The sequence below is a fragment of the Panthera tigris genome, chromosome D4 (assembly GCF_018350195.1).
Source record: "Panthera tigris isolate Pti1 chromosome D4, P.tigris_Pti1_mat1.1, whole genome shotgun sequence".
Classification (NCBI taxonomy): Eukaryota; Metazoa; Chordata; class Mammalia; order Carnivora; family Felidae; genus Panthera; species Panthera tigris.
Window position 1 is genome coordinate 14,074,168 of NC_056672.1, and position 7,525 is coordinate 14,081,692.

Below are 7,525 nucleotides of genomic sequence, written 5' to 3' on the forward strand. Positions count from 1 at the left end.
ATTAAGATATAATCAGTTTTTTTATTGTTGTTTTTATTGAAAAGAAAACTTTTTTCTCCATAATATGCCGTATTTTACAAGATTTGCAACAACATTTTCAAAAGAATTTTCCTCTCGGTATGAATAGTCTTTTTTCTTCTTAATTATGCAATAAACGGAACTATGCAAAAGAAGCCATTGGTTTAAAAATACAGGGCAATATAAAAGACTTTTGTTTTCCCTTGCTTTGAGGAAATTCAATATAGTAGTTTAGCAAGGTTGGCAGGGGTGATCCTAAAGAGAAAAGGAGGCCCCTTTGCCCCACTTTCAAGTGTTTGAAACTGAACTTGTATTCTAGGCCATTTACTACGTGGGCGCTTAAGTCCTTGAATTAGAATATTTTGTGTAAAGAGAGACCCCCCCTTAAAAATTTTTTAAAAATATTTATTTATTTTTGAGAGAGACAGAGCATGGTGGGGGGTGGGGAGAGAGAGAGGGACACGCAGAATCCAAAGCAGGCTCCAGGCTCTGTGCTGTCAGCACAGAGCCTGAGGCAGGACTTAAACTCACAAAGTGGCCACCCCCCTTTTAAAGCAGGTGTTTCTTAATATATATGGGAAATAAAAATAAGGTGGTAGCAATTCCTACCACACTGTGATGTCAGTCTGCCCGTGCCAGATTCTTCATATCCCCAAACACAGTGGTCCCCAGTGATTGGCTGTGGGATAATCTCAGGCCTCTGTTGGCAATGACAGCATGAAAGAAAAATACAAAGTGAGTATGGTTATTTTGATGCACCCTCTGTTAATGAATGACATGCAGATTACCTGTCTAGATCTGGTTCACTGTCAAATGACTCATCATCTTGGGCTATTCTGCTGACACATTGTATCAGCACAAAGGAGCTTGAAAATCATCATGATTAAGAACAGAGTATAGAAGTTTAATTTTTAAAAATAGAAAGAGACATCTTTTTTTTTTTTTTTTTTTGTATATACGTGAGTTTGGGTCATCGTGGTGAGGAATCGAAGCAGAGAAATGTTCACCTTAAGCCTGGAAGGCTGACCCATAGCTTGCATAGTTCCCATAAGGATCAGATGCATCCGAGTTGCTACATTCTTAAGGGGTCTCGTGACTGCCTGTATATCTCACCAATACGTAATATAGACCTGAATGAGAAACACCAGAAAAACTTGTGGAAGTGGTTTTACAAGTAGAACTTCAAAGAAGACATTTATGGTCGGATACTCCCTGCACATCCCCTCCCACTTGAGTACTAAGTATAACTACCAGCTTCATACAACAAAAGTTCGGTTCTTTCTGCCTGTGGGTCCTGTCCCCGAGCTCCTTAAATAAACCTAGTAAGATGCACCATACAGAGTGTCAAGGACTCTCGTGCTCGGGGACCCTGCAACAATTGTGTCCAAACGTGTAGCATTATCCAAGTTACTGTGTTAGTCACTGGAAGTTCAGAAGCTGGTGTTTGTGTACGTGATCATTCACAACTCTTGCCAAGGGAGAAGGAAATCAACACGGTTGAATATTTAATAATGCACGATAATCGCTTCTTGGCCTTTTGGCTAAGATCAAGTGTAGTATCTGCTCTTATCAGTTTAATAATGCACAATCAACTTTTCTCTCTCGAAAAGTTATCAGGGGTTCCTGCCGCTCCAGCATCAGAAGAGTGAGTTGGTCTCTCAGGTGTACCAATGTATCATCATTAGTATACATCATTAGTAAAAAAGCCTAATAGTGGTCAACTATACTCACCCCCCACCCCCTCCAACAACACAGAAACAAAAACAAAACCAACAGAGCATTACAAGAATGGAGACCTCTCTCTTAAATATTTGGAGACATTTAATGTGGATGAATATGTAGAATTTCCCACCCATTGTCCTCAAGTCTCCCAATCGTAGGTGTGGAATACCTTTTTAAAAGCATATTGATGTTGATCCTAAAACTGCTCATACCCTTGTGGGAATGGGAATCCTGCAAACTTACAAACAGAATGTGATGCCTTTGAAAAGAAAATAAAAGCTGGTGGAATAGACCTGTTGCAGGTAATATTCTCATAATAGGCATACACAAGGCATTTGTGCTGTCTGTGCACAGCAGTGAAAGAAGGAGTCAGTCACAGGTAGAATATATCATCTTTCCAGCATCATCTCTGAACTACATTTGTGTACGATGAAGATGCTACTTTATTTACTCTTTTAATTTGTTTTTTAATTTTGGAGAAAGAGAGCATGAGTGGGGCAGGGGCAGAAGGAGAGACAGAATCCCACGCAGGCTCCACGCTCAGTGCAGAGCCCAATGTGGGGCTCCATCCCATGACCCTGGGATCATGGACTGAGCCAAAGCCAAGGGTCAGACACTTAACCAACTGAACCACCCAGGCACCCCCGAAGATGTTACTTCAGAACTAAGAGTTAAAACTGTGAACTACTTAACGGTTTAATGCATGTGCACAATAAACTTGCAGGTCCACTATAGAATATGGTAGAAGGAAACTGAAGAAGATTGGAGCAAAGTCCTGCTTGAATGAACAGAATGTTTTTTATAAGAAGTAGATGAATTTCAGCTTTGCAGTATAATAAAACTGGGAATTTAAAAACATTTTTTAAATGTTTATTTATTTTTGAGAGAGAGAGAGAGACAGAGAGAGACAGAGTGCAAGCAGGGGAGGGGCAGAGAGAGAGGGAGACACAGAATCCGAAGCCGGCTCCAGGCTCTGAGCTGTCAGCACAGAGCGCGATGTGGGGCCTGAACCCATGAACCCTGAGATCATGACCTAGGCAGAAGTCAGATGCTTAACCAACGGAGCCACCCAGGTGCCCCTTAAGATGGCCATTTTTAAAAGTTCAATATCTATATATTAAACATTCCAGGGCGCCTGGGTGGGTCAGCCAGTTAAGCGTCTGACTCTTGATTTCCGCTCAGGTCATGATCTCACAGTTGTGAGTTCCAGCCCCGCACGGGACTCCTCACTGACAGTGCAGAGCCTCCTTGGGATACTCTCCCTCTCTCCCTCTCTCTCTGACCCTCTCCTTGCTCTCTCTCTCTTAAAAAATAAATTAATTAAAAAATAAAATAAACATTCCATATTTGGAAAGCATGTATTTTACACTAGGGCTTAGAAGAAGTCATTTGTTCTCATAACCGATAAGCTGTTTATCATAAACATTTTATTTAAAAACCAACTTCGTTAAAAGTAGACAGTCTATAAAACAGCACAGAAATGAAATACCTGCCTGCGTAGAAAATGTCAACTGTCATTTTAAAGGTGGAGATTCTGCATTTCAAGTACCATTCAAGACATGACTCTTGAGGCACAATATACAAGATTTATGTTTTTTAATTATATAAAGATACAACAAGACTTTCAGATATGAATTGACTATCTTGACAATTTTAATTTTGGAATAATATCTTTATATTTTATCTGCATTACATACATGCTTTTCTGCACACGACTGCCGTAGCCATCTTCCTACAATGCCATCTGGACATTAAAGTCCTGCTATATATTGTTGGTCAAGGAAATTTGAAGAGAAGACAGTGCTGAAAAGTATAGTTTATGTCCTTTTGAAAAAATATGTATAGGGCATTTTTTTGACGTACCTTCTTCTTTAGCACTTTTTCAAGAAATGTGCTTTTATTTTTATTTAATGAGTTGGGTTCAGGCCCTTAATATAAACATCTTGGCTATTTAAAAAAAAAATTAATGTTTATTTATATTTGAGAGAGAGAGAAAGTGCAAGCAGGGGAAGGGCAGAGAGAGAGGGAGACACAGAATCCGAAGCAGGATCCAGGCTCTGAGCTGTCAGCACAGAGCCCGATGCGGGGCTCGACCTCATGAACCACAAAATCATAACCTGAGCTGAAGTCAGAGCCTTAACTGACCGAGCCACCCAGGCGCCCCTAAGTGTCTTGGCTATTATGAGCTTTATACCAATAGCACAGTAAGGAAATTTTTTTTGAGGAGAATTTTCTCATTATTGTCAAACTTCCTAAATGATTAACCTTATTCCTTACATATAAAAATGTCTAAAAGGATAATATGACGAAGTGTGTATAACTATTTTAGATTGCCATAGCAACTTGCACCTTAACCTACAAATAAAAGTATATTGTTTTCTACCTTTAATTCAAATAAAGGTTATATAAACAAAAAGCTAGCTGGAAGATCCTAATATGTGCTGCGGCATCAGATTCTGCATTCCCTTTCTGGAAATGCTCCACTCTGCCACTAGAGGGCACCATGTACACACTGGGCAGAGAGAGCGCCAAAGGCCTCTTTCTTGGTCTTGATTCCTTTCCCTGAAGGAATAACCCAGCCAGTGTGGGTATGAGTGGAGATCAGAGCTGGTGGGTGGTGTTGCTTCAGCACTTCTGTGCAACTTCGAACTTTTTTATGATGTCCCTAATCATTTCAGCCCCCAGATGAACTTGAGTTCAGCCTTGATTCAGATGGGAACACAGAATGTAATTATGACTGAATGTTTTTAGAGGTTGCTGACAATAGGGACAGAAGAGTTGAGGAGGGTCTTCTGTGTGTGAAACAGTCCATTGCAACAATCAGACCAAGCCCAGTTCCATTCTCAGCTACACCAATTTCTGAGTAACTTTGTACAAACTAAGAGGGGGAACCAAGTTCCACATACAAATATTTGGTTGGAAGAATACGTTCATACTTTTTATTCATAGTATGTTTCAGAATTTCACTCCAGGGGTGTGTGGCTGGCTCAGTGGTAGAACATCTGACTCTTGATCTCAGGGTGGTGAGTTTAAGCCCCACATTGGGTATAGAGATTACGTTAAAAAAAAAAATGAAAAAAAGTTAAAAATTGTTATAGTAATCTTTATTTTTAATATTTACATTAATATTTATTTTTAAGAATGTAATGTTAACATAATCCAAACTAACCTAACCAATTTTATATCTAGCAAAGAACACACAGCAATAGCTGATGTTATTGTAGAAATCTGCAAAGTTGTGAATATTTGATTCAATATTTATTTGAGACACTCCTAAAAGCAGACCTGCAACGTCTCAACATAAGATTGCCCAGCTTTTCAAAGGCATAATGTTAGATGGGGGGAAAATCTATATCTGAGGAATTGTTCAAAATATTAAAGAAAATCTATGAGGAGAAGCTGATACATAAGAAAGGGTCTGTTTTTCTGTTTTTAAATAACGTTATGAGTGATGCCTGCAATTGACGTAGCTCTCCCTAGCTTTTATATCAAACGTAAAAACAACGGGACCATGTCATGTGCAGGTATCTCACGCTGTCATGTCTATAAGGAAGGAAGGCAATTCTGCTCCAAAGACAAATGAAGAGTTACGCAGATCTCACCTCTGGGTCTCTTGAAGAGGCAGCAAAAAATTGAATTTAATTGCACGATACAGAGCAAATCGTCATAAACATCTTCCTTAGCAAACACCAACCTTTCCTTTCCTTTCCCCCAAGACAGCTGCTCTAACTTCTTCGATCCTCCTCTTTAAAACACTCACCATTCCAGCCTTCCTTCTCAATTCTCTGGCTCCTCATTCTTGTCTTTGCTTGGGTAGTGCCTCGCACCTGCTTCCGTAGAATACTCTGCTCTCTTTGATGTTACATCTTTTCATTTCCTCTCTTAGCCAAAGAAGTCCCTTGGAAAGTGAAGGAAGAAGAAAGACTGTTTCCATCTACCCCACAGAAGAAGTGATGGGGATATCATACTGCCAAAAAGAGAAGGGAAAGAACAGGAAGAGAAAGAAATTACTTTTGCTAAGAGAGACTTTGTGAAATCATGTTTGCTTTTGTTAGGTTTGATATCAGCCAAATTCGACATTACCTGGCCCAATCACCTTCTCAAGATCACAAATAGAATCAGAAACTCTCTGATCTGGAAGGGATCAACAAGTCCAAATCTTGCATTTTATAGATCAGAAGGCTGAGATGAGGAGAGGGTATTGGATTAGCCAAAGTTCCTCCACTGATGATAGAGCTGCCTTTCTTAACCCAAATCCACTGACCCTGACCTCCTTTGTCCATTACAGCACATTGCTTTGAGCTCAGGTTTTACTTTGAGCTTAGTTTTGTTTTGTATTTTTTAGCATACACATTATATTGAGGTCTTCCTTCCCAGAAAGGCCAAACTCTGAAACAAAAAATCAATATTAAAGTACTATTAATGGCAAACCTTTTTTATATAAATGATAAACTATAAACATCTCAGAAATATAGTGTGTATATTTTTATGAAAGTGATTTTGCAAATATTGAAAAAACCATAGGTAGGTAACATTATATTTGTTTATTTTAACTGGCTTTATTTTTATTTTATTTTATTTATTTTATTTTATTTTATTTTATGTAAGCTCTATGCCCAAAATAGGACTTGAACTCATAACATCGATATCAAGAGTCACATGCTTTACTGATTGGGCCAGCCAGGCACCCCTATACTTATTTATTTAAAATAAAATACAACTATGGGGGTGCCTGGGTGGCTCAGTCAGTTAAGTGTCTGACTTTGGCTCAGGTCATGATCTCACGGTTCGTGAGTTCCAGCCCTGTGTCAGGCTCTGTGCTGACAGCTCAGAGCCTGGAGCCTGCTTGAGATTCTGTCTCTCTCTCTCTCTCTCTCTCTGCCCCTCCCCCACTCATGCTCTCTCTCTATGTACCTCAAAAATAAACAAACATTAAAAAAATTTTAAATAAAATACAACTACAAAACTTTTTAAAAATTGAGATTTATCTAATCATCTCCACTTCTTTGATAGAAAACATAAAGAACTCTTTTTTTTTTTCTCCTTTACCATTGATGATTCTCTTCTCTGATCAAGTACAACCCTTCACGAGACATACTAAATTCTTCCTAGAACACATTTTTTAGCACAGCTCTAGGCACTAGGAATACAAGCACCAGTAGGTCATTCTCTTGAGCATCTCGATTTAGTAAAACAATCTAGCCACGCTCACTCCTAATTATTGAAACCATCCCACCACCCAGAATGCCATCCTCCTCATGAGCATTTTTTCTTAAGATTTTTAAGTAATCTCTACACCCAATGTGGGGCTCGAGCTTACAACCCCAAGATCGAGAGTCGTGTGCTCTTCTAACTGAGCCAAACAGGTGCCCCTCTTACATCTTTTAAGTAATTCCACCAAAAAATGTTTCACATTTTTCTTTCCCAGGAGGTAAAAAAAAAAACCCTACTTCATTAATACTTCTAGTTTCGGAAACACAAAATACATTTCCTTTTTATCACATTATTGCTACAGAGAAGCATTTATCTTGACTTTCCTGGTGGCATACCTAAGATACTCACAGAAATAAACATTCATTGGGAGTATTCTGTATCATAACCGCAAAAGGCAAGATGACCACTTTTTTCCTCTTAAAACAAACAAACAAACAAGCAAACAAACAGATATAAAGGCTTATCTGCTCTGGAACAAGTATTATCATCTGCAAATGGCAAATAAGTAAGATAGCATCATCACTTATTGTGTAATTAACAAGAAGAGAAAAAGATCACGTAATCAAAATAG

General features: G+C 38.8%; 1 pseudogene; it reads left to right on the forward strand.

Annotated features, from left to right (window-relative positions):
• Nucleotides 1-1,539: 1,539 nt before the first annotated feature.
• LOC122233346 lies at nt 1,540-1,632 on the forward strand (annotated as a pseudogene).
• Nucleotides 1,633-7,525: the final 5,893 nt, after the last annotated feature.